The 19,105-nt window shown below is 46.9% G+C and overlaps 1 long non-coding RNA gene across 1 annotated transcript; it reads left to right on the top strand.

The window, feature by feature from the left end:
• Window positions 1-293: 293 nt before the first annotated feature.
• On the top strand, window positions 294-10,293 carry LOC142907465 (uncharacterized). Its single transcript, XR_012931024.1, has 2 exons — window positions 294-2,070; window positions 4,313-10,293. It is a non-coding gene; the product is annotated as an uncharacterized LOC142907465 (long non-coding RNA).
• The last annotated feature ends 8,812 nt before the right edge of the window (window positions 10,294-19,105 follow it).

Below are 19,105 nucleotides of genomic sequence, written 5' to 3'. Positions count from 1 at the left end.
AGGCACGCTGAGGAGAGGCTTGCGGAGCCCCAATGCGGTTTCAGGAAAGGGCGGTCCTGCACAGATGCCATATTTTCTGTCCGTCTGCTACAGCAGAGGTGTAGGGAATTCCAACAAGACCTACATCTCTGCTTTATTGACCTGGTCAAGGCCTATGATACCATCAGTAGGCCTGGGCTCTGGGTCGTTCTTCGTGCTTTTGGAGTACCTGACCCTCTGCTCACGATCATTAAGGACCTTCATGATGGTGAGCGGGCCCGGGTAAAACTACGTGGCCGGGAGTCAGAGCCATTCCCTGTACACCTTGGGGTGCGACAGGGATGTCCTCTGGCTCCCACATTATTTAACATCTATTTTGACCACGTAGTTCGTGAAGCCTTCAATAGCTGTACCGGGGGAATCTCCATATGGTACAGATATAATGGGAGGCTAATCGATGCCCGGGTGCGGTCAAGGGATGGCTCCCTATTGCTCAACCACGTTATGTATGCTGATGATTTGGTAATAGCTGCTCAGTCAGAGGAGGAGTTGGAGACGCTGTTGCTGAGACTGGAGCGTGCCACTAAGAGGTGGGGCCTTACCATCAGCCCCACCAAAACTAAGCACCTGCCTGGGTATTTTGTACCATCGGACACTCCACCCCCACAACTCCCAATCGGTGATGGGGCAGTTGTGGAGAGAGTGGAGAGTTTCCCATACCTGGGCAGTGTGCTTATGACTGGCTCCAGTTTAACAGCAGAGGTCTCACTCCGAATCAGTCGAGCGGCAATATCTTTTCATCGGTTGCGTAACGCTGTGTGGAAGCTACCTGGTCTGTCGCTCCGCACTAAGCTTCAGGTCTTCTCGGCCACGGTCATTCCCTCCCTTCTCTACGCTTGCGAAACGTGGACCCCCCTAATGGAACATGGAAACATTTAGGCTGGCCTGCCTACGATCCATCCTGGGTTTAACCAGACTGGATTGTGTGAGGAGCTCACAAATCCTTGAAAGATCTGGGCAGGGTCCCATCGGTGAGCTCCTCCAGCAGGCAAGGCTGCGATGGCTGGGTCATGTAGCCCGCATGCCCAGCCACCGCATGCCGAAACAGCTTTTGTTTGGCCGGATTGAGGGGGCTAAGCGGGCGCGGCACGGGCTAGAGAAGAGATGGAGTGATGTGGTACAGGAGGACGTGGAGCTGAGTGGACTTGCCGATGACTGGTACCAGCGGTGTCAAGATCGGCCTCTGTGGAGGAGGCTCGTGAAGGATGCTACTGGGCAGTTGGAGGCAGTCGCCCTCCAACAACAACGGACGGCGGAGGAGCGACGCTCAAAACAACGAGCGGAGCGCCGGGTGGCTAAAGCACAGCAGGTTGGCACAGTAGGGGGCACAGGTGGTGCATCAGCCAGTCATCTCAGTCAGTCGACCCGTGGCACCTGGGTCTGCCCCGTGACCTCCTGCCAGCGGGCGTTCGACACTTCACGTGGCCTCAGGGTGCACATAGCCTGGCACAAGCGTCGTGGTGACGTCACCGCCACTTATTGGCGAATGGCGGTTGTTGTTGTGTGTCTGTGTGTGTGTGTGACTGTGCCTGTGTGTGACTGTGTCTGTGTGTGTCTGTGTGTGTGTGACTGTGAAAGTGACTGTGTCTGTGTGTGTCTGTGTGACTGTGTGTGTGTGACTGTGTGTGTGTGACTGTGTCTGTGTGTGTCTGTGTGTGTGACTGTGTGTGTGACTGTGTGTGTATGACTGTTTGTGTATGACTGTGTGTGTGACTGTGTGTGTATGACTGGGTGTGTGTCTGTGTGTGACTGTGTGTGTGTGTGACTGTGTCTGTGTGTGTCTGTGTGTGTGTATGACTGTGTTTGTGTGTCTGTGTGTGTGACTGTGTGTGTGTGACTGTGTGTGTGTCATGTATGCCGATGATCTGGTAATTGCTGCTCACTCAGAGGATAAAGTTGGAGGCGCTGCTGCTGCTGCTGAACCTGGAGCTTGCCACCAAGAGGTGGCGCCTTACACCATCAGCCCCACCAAAACTCAGCACCTGCCTGGGTATCTTGTGCCATCAAACACCTCGACACAGCTCCCCATTGGTGAGTTGTGGAGAAGTCTCCCATACCTGGGCAGTGTGCTCATGACCACCTCCGACAGGCAGAGGTTCTGTTCATATTCTTTGATTCTTTCGGTGAAGTAAGGTAGAAAAAGCAAGTGAATACAAATGAAACACTGGTGTGGACTGTAGCAATGGTTATTAACCTCGGTGAGTATACTGGCAGTCTATAATGTAGACTGTAGCCTATTTATTAACCTCGGTGAGTGTACTGGCAGTCTATAATGTAGACTGCAGCAATGGTTATTAAGCTGGGTGAGCGTACTGGCAGTCTATAATGTAGACTTATTATTGGTTCTTTGAATAATGAAAATAAAATGTTAGTTCATAAGCTTTGCGAGGCCATCTTGGTAAGGGGCAAGTTCCAATGTTAATTGATACACTTTGGGTGGCCATCTTGGTAAGGGTGAATCCCAGTGTTAATTGATATGCTTCATTTGGCCATCTTGGTAAGGGGCGAGTTCCAATTTTAATTGATAAGCTTCACGTGGCCATCTTCGTAAGGGGGCAAGTTTCAATGTTGATATGCATGTGGCCATCTTGGTAAGGGGTGAGTTCGTGTTGATACGCTTCATGTGGCCATCTTCGTAAGGGGCAAGTTCCGAAGTTGATACGCTTCACGTGGCCATCTTGGTGAGGTGCGAATTCCAATGTTAATTGATACACTTCACGTGGCCATCTTGGTAAGGGGGCGAGTTCCAATGTTAATTGATAAGCTTCGCATGGCTATATTATCTTGGTCAGGGGCGAGTTCCAATGCAGATAACGCTTCGCGTGGCCATCTTGGTAAGGGGTGAGAGTCCCAGTGTTAATTAATACGCTTCGCGTGGCCATCTTGGTAAGGGGTGAGTTTCAATATAAAACCATCCGTGGCAAAGAGCTTCACAGCATACTCTTGGGTTCTTTCGGTAAAGTCATCACGTGGGTATAAAATAAATGACGACGTTTCGCGCGCAACACAAGCGTCCAGAAGGGCTGCTGCGACAAGAGGCTTTATAGGCAAGAGAAGGGGGAGGAGCCAGGGAGGGTTGGGGGGGGGTAGGGGGGGTGGAGGCTACAAGTTAAGCAAAAAATGCCGGGGCCGGGTGTGGAAGTGGGCGTGGCTGGGAGGGGAAGTGGGCGGGGCTGAGAGGGGGAGTGGGCGGGGCTGGGAAGTGGGCGGGGCTGGGAGGGGAAGTGGGCGGGGCTGGGAGGGGAAGTGGGCGGGGCTGGGAGTGGAAGTGGGCGGGGCTGGGAGGGTTAGCAAACTGGAGACGCGGATATGAAGGCAACGCCATAAAAGCAGTTAAGGTTTTAAGCTGGTCAGTAACATCCTTCCAATGATTGCTCAATCTGTATCCATCATCCCGGTTGAAGTCGCCGTCTGTGTTTATACATCTGGACGGCTTCATGAACAAACCTTTGATGGTAGCCCGAAGGTTTGCAGAGCCCACTTGGCCCCGGAGAAGAAAAAAAAAATAACGATATTGTGAGAGCCTGCAGCGTTATAGCAATGGTCGGCCACGGCCGAGGTATTGGTTCTGCCGTGTTTCAGATCTGCCTTGTGCTCGCGAACATGGTCCGAGACATGTCGCTTCGTCTCCCCAGCGTAACAATCACCACAGGTGCAACTTAGTTCGCAGACTCCAGGGTATGGCACGTCGGGAATGACATCTTTCACGGATGGGATTAGATCACGGACTTTTGTGTGCTGTACTGAATCGGACCCTGGATCTTGTGTTTGCTCAAGAATTTTGCAAAATCTTTTTGGTAACGCCTGCTATGCATGGTAACGTGATGGTTTTGATCGGGTTCTCAGGATGTCGTTTCTCCACGGTTGGAGAAACAGCTTTGCGGATAACGCGGTCCGAATATCCATTCATCTTGAGGGCCTGGCGTACGTGTTTACCAGTTCACTGGCTATGTGGTGTTGGTCAGAAACGCAGTGGGCCCTATGGTGCAGTGTTGTGACGAGGGAATTCTTCCGTGCCGGACGGCGGTGGGAATCAGGTTTGCAGATGGGAATCTGTGCGGGTGGCTTTCCTGTAGGCAGAGTGTCCAGAGGAGCCGTCAGGTCTCTTCTCAAACAAAACATCCAGGAATGGTAGCTTACCATCCTTCTCCACTTCCATGGTGAATTTGATGGATGGGCGTATATGGAGTTAATGTGGCTGAGGAATTGGTTCAACGCTGGCGGGCCCACGTGGACAAATAACGAAAGTGTCATCCACATATCTCTTCCACAGGGCAGGACGTGGGGTGGATGTCTGGATGGCGTCTGTTTCAAATATCTCCATGAAAACATTCGCTATCACTGGCGACGAGGGGGAACCCATGGGGGGTACCTTCATTTTGTTTGTAGAAAGTACCATTTCAGGTGAAGTAAGTGTTGGTAAGGCAGTGCCTAACCAGAGTGGGTACATCAGGGTTCAGTCCATGTTGGACTCAAATCTTCAATTATTGCTAAGGTGTCAGGCACAGGAACCTTGGTGAACAGAGAAACGACCATTTTTCGCCATATGGCATTGTGATATATAACGACTTATTGTTGGTGGCTCAGCTGATTGGAGAGTATATAGAGTTTATTGATAACATTGAGGTAGCTTACATTTTGGTTTTTATTGGTTTACTATATGGTATTCATTCTATAGTGTAGTGTATACCCAGTTGCTTTGTGATTAATAGCTCAGCTTATTGAAGAATATATTAAGTACATGTATTATATTGATGTAATATAGACTTAGTTTTTTTCCCACATTGGTTTACTTTATGATAGTTGTTAGTTGGAGGCCTTTAGCGTCCATATACTGAATGCCTCTGTTGATATGTAAACTTTGACTTTAACACAGCTATTTCTGTCACAAGCTAATCCCTCAGCTATTTCAATGCTAAATTCTCCTGCTCTGATATGCAAACTCCCTTGTCAAGGCTCTTCACGCCTCTCACCGAGCTTAAAAAGACGCTACGAATCTTAGCGGCGTTCATTGAAGCTCCGTCGTCCCGACAGTTCTGTTCCTTCACCTGAAGAAGCTAAATGGTGTTGCGGCCGAAACGTCGTGAGAATTTTATCGTCTCATTTTATCTTATTATTGTATTCCCATTCTACGTGACCTTACCGAAAGAACCAAAGAAGACAATCACAGCTGACGAGAACATCGTCCCGGGACAGTGAAATGCCCTTGATTAGAGAGACCCAGGCGAGCTGAATGAATGTACTGCCGATGTGGCCTTGCCCGTGAATGGAAGCAAGGTTGTCGGACATGAAACGGGCCAGCTTGCAGGTAGGCGAGTTGATGGGGCCCGAGTGATCGGGATGTTAGCGATAGTCCAAACCCCAAGGACGTTCGCTTGCGCGTTGCGATCGAGACGCCGTGGACCATTATTGAACAGGTCCCTGAAGGGTGGGCTGGTAGGACAAAGTCTCTGCGCTGTCTATTTGCTGATTTTACACCCCAACAGCACGAGATTTCACGTCGTTAAAGTATTGAAAGGGGACAGACGGACGGACACATTAATCTATTGCAGGCTGGTACGCTCAGTTCACAACTTCCTTCCTACCAGTATAAAGGATGTCAGTGACAAGAGAGTGACTCTCAATGACGTCACTCAGGTGGTTAAATAAAGGATGACAGTGACAAGAGAGCGACTCTCAATGACGTCACTCACGTGGTTAAATAAAGGATGCCAGTGACAAGAGAGTGACTCTCAATGACGCCACTCACGTGGTTAAATAAAGGATGTCAGCGACAAGAGAGTGACTCTCAATGACGTCACTCACGTGGTTAAAAAAAGGATGTCAGTGACAAGAGTGACTCTCAATGACGTCACTCACGTGGTTAAATAAAGGGTATCAGTGACAAGAGCGACTCTCAATGACGTCACTCACGTGGTTAAATAAAGGATGGCAGTGGCAAGAGTGACTCTCAATGACGTCACTCACGCGGTTAAATAAAGGATGTCAGTGACAAGAGAGTGACTCTCAATGACGTCACTCACGTGGTTAAATAAAGGATGTCAGCGACAAGAGAGAGACTCTCAATGACGTCACTCACGTGGTTAAATAAAGGATGTCATAGACAAGAGTGGCTCAATGACGTCACTCACGTGGTTAAATAAAGGACGTCAGCGACAAGAGAGTGACTCTCAATGACATCACTCACGTGGTTAAATAAAGGATGCCAGCGACAAGAGAGTGACTCTCAATGACGTTACTCACGTGGTTAAATAAAGGACGGTAGTGACAAGAGTGGCTCTCAATGACGTCACTCACGTGGTTAAATAAAGAATGTCAGTGACAAGAGAGTGACTCTCAACGACGTCACTCACGTGGTTAAATAAAGGATGTCAGTGACAAGAGAGCGACTCTCAGTGACGTCACTCACGTGGCTAAATAAAGGGATGCCAGTGACAAGAGAGTGACTCTCAATGACGTCACTCACGTGGTTAAATAAAGGATGTCAGCGACAAGAGAGCGACTCTCAATGACGTCACTCGCGTGGTTAAATAAAGGATGTCAGTGACAAGAGAGCGACTCTCAGTGACGTCACTCACGTGGCTAAATAAAGGGATGCCAGTGACAAGAGAGTGACTCTCAATGACGTCACTCACGTGGTTAAATAAAGGATGTCAGTGACAAGAGAGTGACTCTCAATGACGTCACTCACTTGGTTAAATAAAGGATGTCAGTGGCAAGAGCGACTCTCAATGACGTCACTCACGTGGTTAAATAAAGGATGTCAGCGACAAGAGAGTGACTCTCTATGACGTCACTCACGCGGTTAAATAAAGGATGCCAGCGACAAGAGAGTGACTCTCAATGACGTCACTCACGTGGTTAAATAAAGGATGACAGTCACACGAGATTTCACTTCGTTAAAGTATTGAAAGGGGACGGACGGACGGACACATTAATCTATTGCAGGCTGGTACACTCAGTTCACAACTTCCTTCCTACCAGTATAAAGGATGTCAAGAGAGTGACTCTCAATGACGTCACTCACGTGGTTAAATAAAGGGTGTCAGTGACAAGAGAGTGACTCTCAATGACGTCACCCACGTGGTTAAATAAAGGATGACAGTGACAAGAGAGTGACTCTCAATGACGTCACCCACGTGGTTAAATAAAGGGTGTCAGTGACAAGAGAGTGACTCTCAATGACATCACCCACGTGGTTAAATAAAGGATGCCAGTGAAAAGAGAGTGACTCTCAATGACGTCACTCACGTGGTTAAATAAAGGATGGCAGCGACAAGAGAGCGACTCTCAATGACGTCACTCACGTGGTTAAATAAAGGATGTCAGTGACAAGAGAGCGACTCTCAATGACGTCACTCACGTGGTTAAATAAAGGATGACAGTCACACGAGATTTCACTTCGTTAAAGTATTGAAAGGGGACGGACGGACGGACACATTAATCTATTGCAGGCTGGTACACTCAGTTCACAACTTCCTTCCTACCAGTATAAAGGATGTCAGTGACAAGAGAGTGACTCTCAATGACGTCACCCACGTGGTTAAATAAAGGATGTCAGCGAGAAGAGAGTGACTCTCAATGACGTCACTCATGTGGTTAAACAAAAAGGATGTCAGTGACAAGAGAGTGAGTCTCAATGACGTCACTCACGTGGTTAAATAAAGGATGTCAGCGACAAGAGAGTGACTCTCAATGACGTCACTCACGTGGTTAAATAAAGGATGACAGTCACACGAGATTTCACTTCGTTAAAGTATTGAAAGGGGACGGACGGACGGACACATTAATCTATTGCAGGCTGGTACACTCAGTTCACAACTTCCTTCCTACCAGTATAAAGGATGTCAGTGACAAGAGAGTGACTCTCAATGACGTCACCCACGTGGTTAAATAAAGGATGTCAGTGAGAAGAGAGTGACTCTCAATGACGTCACTCACGTGGTTAAACAAAGGATGTCAGCGACAAGAGAGTGACTCTCTATGACGTCACTCACGCGGTTAAATAAAGGATGTCAGCGACAAGAGAGTGACTCTCAATGACGTTACTCACGTGGTTAAATAAAGGATGACAGTCACACGAGATTTCACTTCGTTAAAGTATTGAAAGGGGACGTACGGACGGACACATTAATCTATTGCAGGCTGGTACACTCAGTTCACAACTTCCTTCCTACCAGTATAAAGGATGTCAAGAGAGTGACTCTCAATGACGTCACTCACGTGGTTAAATAAAGGGTGTCAGTGACAAGAGAGTGACTCTCAATGACGTCACCCACGTGGTTAAATAAAGGATGACAGTGACAAGAAAGTGACTCTCAATGACGTCACCCACGTGGTTAAATAAAGGGTGTCAGTGACAAGAGAGTGACTCTCAATGACGTCACCCACGTGGTTAAATAAAGGATGCCAGTGAAAAGAGAGTGACTCTCAATGACGTCACTCACGTGGTTAAATAAAGGATGCCAGCGACAAGAGAGTGACTCTCAATGACGTCACTCACGTGGTTAAATAAAGGATGTCAGTGACAAGAGAGCGACTCTCAATGACGTCACTCACGTGGTTAAATAAAGGATGACAGTCACACGAGATTTCACTTCGTTAAAGTATTGAAAGGGGACGGACGGACGGACACATTAATCTATTGCAGGCTGGTACACTCAGTTCACAACTTCCTTCCTACCAGTATAAAGGATGTCAGTGACAAGAGAGTGACTCTCAATGACGTCACCCACGTGGTTAAATAAAGGATGTCAGTGAGAAGAGAGTGACTCTCAATGACGTCACTCACGTGGTTAAACAAAGGATGTCAGTGACAAGAGAGTGAGTCTCAATGACGTCACTCACGTGGTTAAATAAAGGATGTCAGCGACAAGAGAGTGACTCTCAATGACGTCACTCACGTGGTTAAATAAAGGATGACAGTCACACGAGATTTCACTTCGTTAAAGTATTGAAAGGGGACGGACGGACGGACACATTAATCTATTGCAGGCTGGTACACTCAGTTAACAACTTCCTTCCTACCAGTATTATCATTTGTCTACCTACGCGACCAACGAGTACGAACACTCTTTTGGTTCTATTCGGTAAAGTCACGTGGGGGTAAAAAAAATTTAAAACGACAAAAAAATCACGACGTTTCGGCCGCAACACAAGCGGCCTTCATCAGGTGAAGGGACCAGGCTGTCTCGAGGACAGCGCTGGAGTGAAACACAGCCACGCTCAAGACCGCGGGCCTTTGAGCTGTGTGCGAGGAAACAAGGTGCCTTGACAAAGGAATTAGCATACAAATTTAGCATTTTGATTGGCCGACTTAGCATGATGAACGGTGTAGAGGTGGTGAACTGCGCAGGCTACCAGGTGGCTGTCGCGTTCGATTTGCGGGAGCCGCAGTGACTTTTATTATCTGCAAGAGGCCTGTGCAGAATGCCCGCACCTCTAAAGCGCCCGCGTGGAAAATTCAAAACCTTCAAATTTGACCGCACTGCCCGTAGACTCGCACTAGCCATAGACTCGCACTAGCCATAGACTAACACTACCCATAGATCTTCTTTGGTTCTTTCGGTAAAGTCACGTAGAATGAGAATAAAATAATAAAATAACACAATAAAATTCTCACGACGTTTCGGCCACAACGCAAGCGGCCGTCTTCAGTTGAAAGGTACAGAACTGTCGGGACGACAGAGCTTCAATGAACGATGTTAAGATTCGTAGCGACTTTTAAGCTGGTTGGGAGAAGTGAGGCACCTTGACAAAGGGGTTTACATATCAAATAGCTGAGGGATTAGCTTGTGACTGGTCACGGAAATGGCTATGTTAAAGTAAAGGCCTACACATCCACAGAGGCAACTAGTAATTTAGCACTGAAATAGCCAAGGGATTAGCTTGTGCAAATAGCTGAGGGATTAGCTTGTGACTGGTCACGGAAATGGCTATGTTAAAGTCAAAACCTACACATCCACAGAGGCAACTAGTAATTTAGCGTTGAAATAGCTAAGGGATTAGCTTGTGCAAATAGCTGAGGGATTAGCTTGTGACTGGTCACGGAAATGGCTATGTTGAAGTCAAAACCTACACATCCACAGAGGCAACTAGTAATTTAGCATTGAAATAGCTAAGGGATTAGCTTGTGCAAATAGCTGAGGGATTAGCTTGTGACTGGTCACGGAAATGGCTATGTTAAAGTCAAAACCTACACATCCACAGTGGCAACTAGTAATTTAGCATTGAAATAGCTAAGGGATTAGCTTGTGCAAATAGCTGAGGGATTAGCTTGTGACTGGTCACGGAAATGGCTATGTTAAAGTCAAAACCTACACATCCACAGAGGCAACTAGTTTTTTTGCATTGAAATAGGTAAGGGATTAGCTTGTGAAAATAGCTGAGGGATTAGCTTGTGACTGGTCACGGAAATGGCTATGTTAAAGTCAAAACCTACACATCCACAGAGGCAACTAGTAATTTAGCATTGAAATAGCTAAGGGATTAGCTTGTGCAAATAGCTGAGGGATTAGCTTGTGACTGGTCACGGAAATGGCTATGTTAAGGTCAAAACCTACACATCCACAGAGGCAACTAGTAATTTAGCATTGAAATAGCTAAGGGATTAGCTTGTGCAAATAGCTGAGGGATTAGCTTGTGACTGGTCACGGAAATGGCTATGTTAAAGTCAAAACCTACACATCCACAGAGGCAACTAGTAATTTAGCATTGAAATAGCTAAGGGATTAGCTTGTGCAAATAGCTGAGGGATTAGCTTGTGACTGGTCACGGAAATGGCTATGTTAAAGTCAAAACCTACACATCCACAGAGGCAACTAGTAATTTAGCATTGAAATAGCTAAGGGATTAGCTTGTGCAAATAGCTGAGGGATTAGCTTGTGACTGGTCACGGAAATGGCTATGTTAAAGTCAAAACCTACACATCCACAGAGGCAACTAGTAATTTAGCATTGAAATAGCTAAGGGATTAGCTTGTGCAAATAGCTGAGGGATTAGCTTGTGACTGGTCACGGAAATGGCTATGTTAAAGTCAAAACCTACACATCCACAGAGGCAACTAGTAATTTAGCATTTAAATAGCTAAGGGATTAGCTTGTGAAAATAGCTGAGGGATTAGCTTGTGACTGGTCACGGAAATGGCTATGTTAAAGTCAAAACCTACACATCCACAGAGGCAACTAGTAATTTAGCATTGAAATAGCTGAGGGATTAGCTTGTGACTGGTCACGGAAATGGCTATGTTAAAGTCAAAACCTACACATCCACAGAGGCAACTAGTAATTTAGCATTGAAATAGCTAAGGGATTAGCTTGTGCAAATAGCTGAGGGATTAGCTTGTGACTGGTCACGGAAATGGCTATGTTAAAGTCAAAAAATGTCGGGGTCGGGAGGGGAAGTGGGCAGGGCTGGGAGGGGAAGTGGGCGGGGCTGGGAGGGGAAGTGGGCGGGGCTGGGAGTGGAAGTGGGCGGGGCTGGGAGGGTTAGCAAACTGGAGACGCGGATATGAAGGCAACGCCATAAAAGCAGTTAAGGTTTTAAGCTGGTCAGTAACATCCTTCCAATGGTTGCCCAATCTGTATCCATCATCCCGGTTGAAGTCGCCGTCTGTGTTTATACATCTGGACGGCTTCATGAGCAAACCTTTGATGGTAGCCCGAAGGTTTGCAGAGCCCACTTGGCCCCGGAGAAGAAAAAAAAAATAACGATATCGTGAGAGCCTGCAGCGTTATAGCAATGGTCGGCCACGGCCGAGGTATTGGTTCTGCCGTGTTTCACATCTGCCTTGTGCTCGCGAACACGGTCCGAGACATGTCGCTTCGTCTCCCCAGCGTAACAATCACCACAGGCGCAACTTAGTTCGTAGACTCCAGGGTATGGCACGTCGGGAATGACATCTTTCACGGATGGGATTAGATCACGGACTTTTGTGTGCTGTACTGAATCGGACCCTGGATCTTGTGTTTGCTCAAGAATTTTGCAAAATCTTTTTGGTAACGCCTGCTATGCATGGTAACGTGATGGTTTTGATGGGATTCTCAGGATGTCGTTTCTCCACGGTTGGAGAAACAGCTTTGCGGATAACGCGGTCCGAATATCCATTCATCTTGAGGGCCTGGCGTACGTGTTTACCAGTTCACTGGCTATGTGGTGTTGGTCAGAAACGCAGTGGGCCCTATGGTGCAGTGTTGTGACGAGGGAATTCTTCCGTGCCGGACGGCGGTGGGAATCAGGTTTGCAGATGGGAATCTGTGCGGGTGGCTTTCCTGTAGGCAGAGTGTCCAGAGGAGCCGTCAGGTCTCTTCTCAAACAAAACATCCAGGAATGGTAGCTTACCATCCTTCTCCACTTCCATGGTGAATTTGATGGATGGGCGTATATGGAGTTAATGTGGCTGAGGAATTGGTTCAACGCTGGCGGGCCCACGTGGACAAATAACGAAAGTGTCATCCACATATCTCTTCCACAGGGCAGGACGTGGGGTGGATGTCTGGATGGCGTCTGTTTCAAATATCTCCATGAAAACATTCGCTATCACTGGCGACGAGGGGGAACCCATGGGGGGTACCTTAATTGTGTTTGTAGAAAGTACCATTTCAGGTGAAGTAAGTGTTGGTAAGGCAGTGCCTAACCAGAGTGGGTACATCAGGGTTCAGTCCATGTTGGACTCAAATCTTCAATTATTGCTAAGGTGTCAGGCACAGGAACCTTGGTGAACAGAGAAACTACCATTTTTCGCCATATGGCATTGTGATATATAACGACTTATTGTTGGTGGCTCAGCTGATTGGAGAGTATATAGAGTTTATTGATAACATTGAGGTAGCTTATATTTTGTTTTTTATTGGTTTACTATATGGTATTCATTATAGTGTAGTGTATACCCAGTTGCTTTGTGATTAATAGCTCAGCTTATTGAAGAATATATTAAGTACATTTATTATATTGATGTAATATAGACTTAGTTTTTTTCCCACATCGGTTTACTTTATGATAGTTGTTAGTTGGAGGCCTTTAGCATCCATATACTGAATGCCTCTGTTGATATGTAAACTTTGACTTTAAGACAGCTATTTCTGTCACAAGCTAATCCCTCAGCTATTTAAATGCTAAATTCTCCGGCTCTGATATGCAAACTCCCTTGTCAAGGCTCTTCACGCCTCTCACCGAGCTTAAAAAGATGCTACGAATCTTAGCGGCGTTCATTGAAGCTCCGTCGTCCCGACAGTTCTGTTCCTTCACCTGAAGAAGGCTACTTGTGTTGCGCCCGAAACGTCGTGAGAATTTTATCGTCTCATTTTATCTTATTATTGTATTCCCATTCTACGTGACCTTACCGAAAGAACCAAAGAAGACAATCACAGCTGACGAGAACATCGTCCGGGGACAGTGAAATGCCCTTGCTTAGAGAGACCCAGGCGAGCTGAATGAATGTACTGCCGATGTGGCCTTGCCCGTGAACGAAAGCAAGGTTGTCGGACATGAAACGGGCCAGCTTGCAGGTCGCGAGTTGATGGGGCCCGAGTGATCGGGATGTTAGCGATAGTCCAAACCCCAAGGACGTTCGCTTGCGCGTTGCGATCGAGACGCCGTGGACCATTATTAAACAGGTCCCTGCAGGGTGGGCTGGTAGGACAAGTCTCTGCGCTGTCTATTTGCTGATTTTACACCCCAACAGCACGAGATTTCACTTCGTTAAAGTATTGAAAGGGGACGGACGGACACATTAATCTATTGCAAGCTGGTACACTCAGTTTACAACTTCCTTCCTACCAGTATAAAGGATGTCAGTGACAAGAGAGTGACTCTCAATGACGTCACTCACGTGGTTAAATAAAGGATGTCAGTGACAAGAGAGTGACTCTCAATGACGTCACTCACGTGGTTAAATAAAGGATTCAGTGACAAGAGAGCGACTCTCAATGACGTCACTCACGTGGTTAAATAAAGGATGTCAGGGACAAGAGTGACTCTCAATGACGTCACTCACGTGGTTAAATAAAAGATGCCAGCGACAAGAGAGTGACTCTCAATGACGTCACTCACGTGGTTAAATAAAGGATGACAGTCACACGAGATTTCACTTCGTTAAAGTATTGAAAGGGGACGGACGGACGGACACATTAATCTATTGCAGGCTGGTACACTCAGTTCACAACTTCCTTCCTACCAGTATAAAGGATGTCAGTGACAAGAGAGTGACTCTCAATGACGTCACTCACGTGGTTAAATAAAGGATGACAGAGACAAGAGAGTGACTCTCAATGACGTCACTCACGTGGTTAAATAAAGGATGTCAGTGACAAGAGAGTGAGTCTCAATGACGTCACTCACGTGGTTAAATAAAGGATGTCAGCGGCAAGAGTGACTCTCAATGACGTCACTCACGTGGTTAAATAAAGGATGCCAGTGACAAGAGAGTGACTCTCAATGACGCCACTCACGTGGTTAAATAAAGGATGTTAGTGACAAGAGAGTGACTCTCAATGACGTCACTCACGTGGTTAAATAAAGGATGACAGTCACACGAGATTTCACTTCTTTAAAGTATTGAAAGGGGACGGACGGACGGACACATTAATCTATTGCAGGCTGGTACACTCAGTTCACAACTTCCTTCCTACCAGTATTATCATTTGTCTACCTACGCCACCAACGAGTACGAACACTCTTTTGGTTCTATTCGGTAAAGTCACGTGGGGGTAAAAAAAAAATTAAAACGACAAAAAAATCACGACGTTTCGGCCGCAACACAAGCGGCCTTCATCAGGTGAAGGGACCAGGCTGTCTCGAGGACAGCGCTGGAGTGAAACACAGCCACGCTCAAGACCGCGGACCTTTGACAAAAGGAATTAGCATAAAAATTTAGCATTTTGATTGGCCGACTTAGCATGATGAACGGTGTAGAGGTGGTGATCTGCGCTGGCTACCAGGTGGCTGTCGCGTTCGATTTGCGGGAGCCGCAGTGACTTTTATTATCTGCAAGAGGCCTGTGCAGAATGCCCGCACCTCTAAAGCGCCCGCGTGGAAAATTCAAAACCTTCACACTACCCATAGACTAACACCACCCATAGACTAACACCACCCATAGACTCACACCAACCATAGACTAACACCACCCATAGACTAACACCACCCATAGACTCACACCAACCATAGACTCACACTACCCGTAGACTCACACTACCCATAGACTCACACCACCCATAGACTCACACTACCCATAGATCTTCTTTGGTTCTTTCGGTAAAGTCACGTAGAATGAGAATAAAATAATAAAATAACACAATAAATTCTCACGACGTTTCGGCCACAACGCAAGCGGCCGTCTTCAGTTGAAAGGTACAGAACTGTCGGGACGACAGAGCTTCAATGAACGTTGTTAAGATTCGTAGCGACTTTTAAGCTGGTTGGGAGAATTTAGGCACCTTGACAAAGGGGTTTACATATCAATAGCTGAGGGATTAGCTTGTGACTGGTCTCGGAAATGGCTATGTTAAAGTCAAAACCTACACATCCAGAGGCAACTCGTAATTTAGCATTGAAATAGCTAAGGGATTAGCTTGTGACTGGTCACAGGAATGGCTATGTTAAAGTCAAAACCTACACATCCACAGAGGCAACTAGTAATTTAGCATTGAAATAGCTAAGGGATTAGCTTGTGACTGGTCACAGAAATAGATGTTAAAGGCCCACACATCCACAGAGCTTCAATGAACGCTGTTAGGATTCGTAGCGACTTTTAAGCTGGTTGGGAGAAGTGAGGCACCTTGACAAAGGGGTTTACATATCAATAGCTGAGGGATTAGCTTGTGACTGGTCACGGAAATGGCTATGTTAAAGTCAAAAAATGTCGGGGTCGGGAGGGGAAGTGGGCGAAGCTGGGAGGGGAAGTGGGCAGGGCCGGGAGGGGAAGTGGGCGGGGCTGGGAGGGGAAGTGGGCGGGGCTGGGAGGGTTAGCAAACTGGAGACGCGGATATGAAGGCAACGCCATAAAAGCAGTTAAGGTTTTAAGCTGGTCAGTAACATCCTTCCAATGATTGCTCAATCTGTATCCATCATCCCGGTTGAAGTCGCCGTCTGTGTTTATACATCTGGACGGCTTCATGAGCAAACCTTTGATGGTAGCCCGAAGGTTTGCAGAGCCCACTTGGCCCCGGAGAAGAAAAAAAAAATAACGATATTGTGAGAGCCTGCAGCGTTATAGCAATGGTCGGCCACGGCCGAGGTATTGGTTCTGCCGTGTTTCACATCTGCCTTGTGCTCGCGAACACGGTCCGAGACATGTCGCTTCGTCTCCCCAGCGTAACAATCACCACAGGTGCAACTTAGTTCGTAGACTCCAGGGTATGGCACGTCGGGAATGACATCTTTCACGGATGGGATTAGATCACGGACTTTTGTGTGCTGTACTGAATCGGACCCTGGATCTTGTGTTTGCTCAAGAATTTTGCAAAATCTTTTTGGTAACGCCTGCTATGCATGGTAACGTGATGGTTTTGATGGGATTCTCAGGATGTCGTTTCTCCACGGTTGGAGAAACAGCTTTGCGGATAACGCGGTCCGAATATCCATTCATCTTGAGGGCCTGCCGTACGTGTTTACCAGTTCACTGGCTATGTGGTGTTGGTCAGAAACGCAGTGGGCCCTATGGTGCAGTGTTGTGACGAGGGAATTCTTCCGTGCCGGACGGCGGTGGGAATCAGGTTTGCAGATGGGAATCTGTGCGGGTGGCTTTCCTGTAGGCAGAGTGTCCAGAGGAGCCGTCAGGTCTCTTCTCAAACAAAACATCCAGGAATGGTAGCTTACCATCCTTCTCCACTTCCATGGTGAATTTGATGGATGGGCGTATATGGAGTTAATGTGGCTCAGGAATTGGTTCAACGCTGGCGGCCCACGTGGCCAAATAACGAAAGTGTCATCCACATATCTCTTCCACAGGGCAGGACGTGGGGTGGATGTCTGGATGGCGTCTGTTTCAAATATCTCCATGAAAACATTCGCTATCACTGGCGACGAGGGGGAACCCATGGGGGGTACCTTAATTTTGTTTGTAGAAAGTACCATTCCAGGTGAAGTAAGTGTTGGTAAGGCAGTGCCTAACCAGAGTGGGTACATCAGGGTTCAGTCCATGTTGGACTCAAATCTTCAATTATTGCTAAGGTGTCAGGCACAGGAACCTTGGTGAACAGAGAAACGACCATTTTTCGCCATATGGCATTGTGATATATAACGACTTATTGTTGGTGGCTCAGCTGATTGGAGAGTATATAGAGTTTATTGATAACATTGAGGTAGCTTACATTTTGGTTTTTATTGGTTTACTATATGGTATTCATTCTATAGTGTAGTGTATACCCAGTTGCTTTGTGATTAATAGCTCAGCTTATTGAAGAATATATTAAGTACATGTATTATATTGATGTAATATAGACTTAGTTTTTTTCCCACATTGGTTTACTTTATGATAGTTGTTAGTTGGAGGCCTTTAGCGTCCATATACTGAATGCCTCTGTTGATATGTAAACTTTGACTTTAACACAGCTATTTCTGTCACAAGCTAATCCCTCAGCTATTTCAATGCTAAATTCTCCTGCTCTGATATGCAAACTCCCTTGTCAAGGCTCTTCACGCCTCTCACCGAGCTTAAAAAGACGCTACGAATCTTAGCGGCGTTCATTGAAGCTCCGTCGTCCCGACAGTTCTGTTCCTTCACCTGAAGAAGCTAAATGGTGTTGCGGCCGAAACGTCGTGAGAATTTTATCGTCTCATTTTATCTTATTATTGTATTCCCATTCTACGTGACCTTACCGAAAGAACCAAAGAAGACAATCACAGCTGACGAGAACATCGTCCCGGGACAGTGAAATGCCCTTGATTAGAGAGACCCAGGCGAGCTGAATGAATGTACTGCCGATGTGGCCTTGCCCGTGAATGGAAGCAAGGTTGTCGGACATGAAACGGGCCAGCTTGCAGGTAGGCGAGTTGATGGGGCCCGAGTGATCGGGATGTTAGCGATAGTCCAAACCCCAAGGACGTTCGCTTGCGCGTTGCGATCGAGACGCCGTGGACCATTATTGAACAGGTACCTGAAGGGTGGGCTGGTAGGACAAAGTCTCTGCGCTGTCTATTTGCTGATTTTACACCCCAACAGCACGAGATTTCACGTCGTTAAAGTATTGAAAGGGGACAGACGGACGGACACATTAATCTATTGCAGGCTGGTACGCTCAGTTCACAACTTCCTTCCTACCAGTATAAAGGATGTCAGTGACAAGAGAGTGACTCTCAATGACGTCACTCAGGTGGTTAAATAAAGGATGACAGTGACAAGAGAGCGACTCTCAATGACGTCACTCACGTGGTTAAATAAAGGATGCCAGTGACAAGAGAGTGACTCTCAATGACGCCACTCACGTGGTTAAATAAAGGATGTCAGCGACAAGAGAGTGACTCTCAATGACGTCACTCACGTGGTTAAAAAAAAGGATGTCAGTGACAAGAGTGACTCTCAATGACGTCACTCACGTGGTTAAATAAAGGGTATCAGTGACAAGAGCGACTCTCAATGACGTCACTCACGTGGTTAAATAAAGGATGGCAGTGGCAAGAGTGACTCTCAATGACGTCACTCACGCGGTTAAATAAAGGATGTCAGTGACAAGAGAGTGACTCTCAATGACGTCACTCACGTGGTTAAATAAAGGATGTCAGCGACAAGAGAGAGACTCTCAATGACGTCACTCACGTGGTTAAATAAAGGATGTCATAGACAAGAGTGGCTCAATGACGTCACTCACGTGGTTAAATAAAGGACGTCAGCGACAAGAGAGTGACTCTCAATGACATCACTCACGTGGTTAAATAAAGGATGCCAGCGACAAGAGAGTGACTCTCAATGACGTTACTCACGTGGTTAAATAAAGGACGGTAGTGACAAGAGTGGCTCTCAATGACGTCACTCACGTGGTTAAATAAAGAATGTCAGTGACAAGAGAGTGACTCTCAACGACGTCACTCACGTGGTTAAATAAAGGATGTCAGTGACAAGAGAGCGACTCTC

This window comes from Petromyzon marinus, chromosome 79 (genome assembly GCF_048934315.1).
Source record: "Petromyzon marinus isolate PM22_M1 ecotype Great Lakes invasive population chromosome 79, UKy_Petmar_22M1.pri1.0, whole genome shotgun sequence".
NCBI classification, from domain to species: domain Eukaryota; kingdom Metazoa; phylum Chordata; class Hyperoartia; order Petromyzontiformes; family Petromyzontidae; genus Petromyzon; species Petromyzon marinus.
The sequence above is the reverse complement of the archived record's forward strand: the minus strand, read 5'-3'. Positions and strand labels throughout refer to the sequence as shown.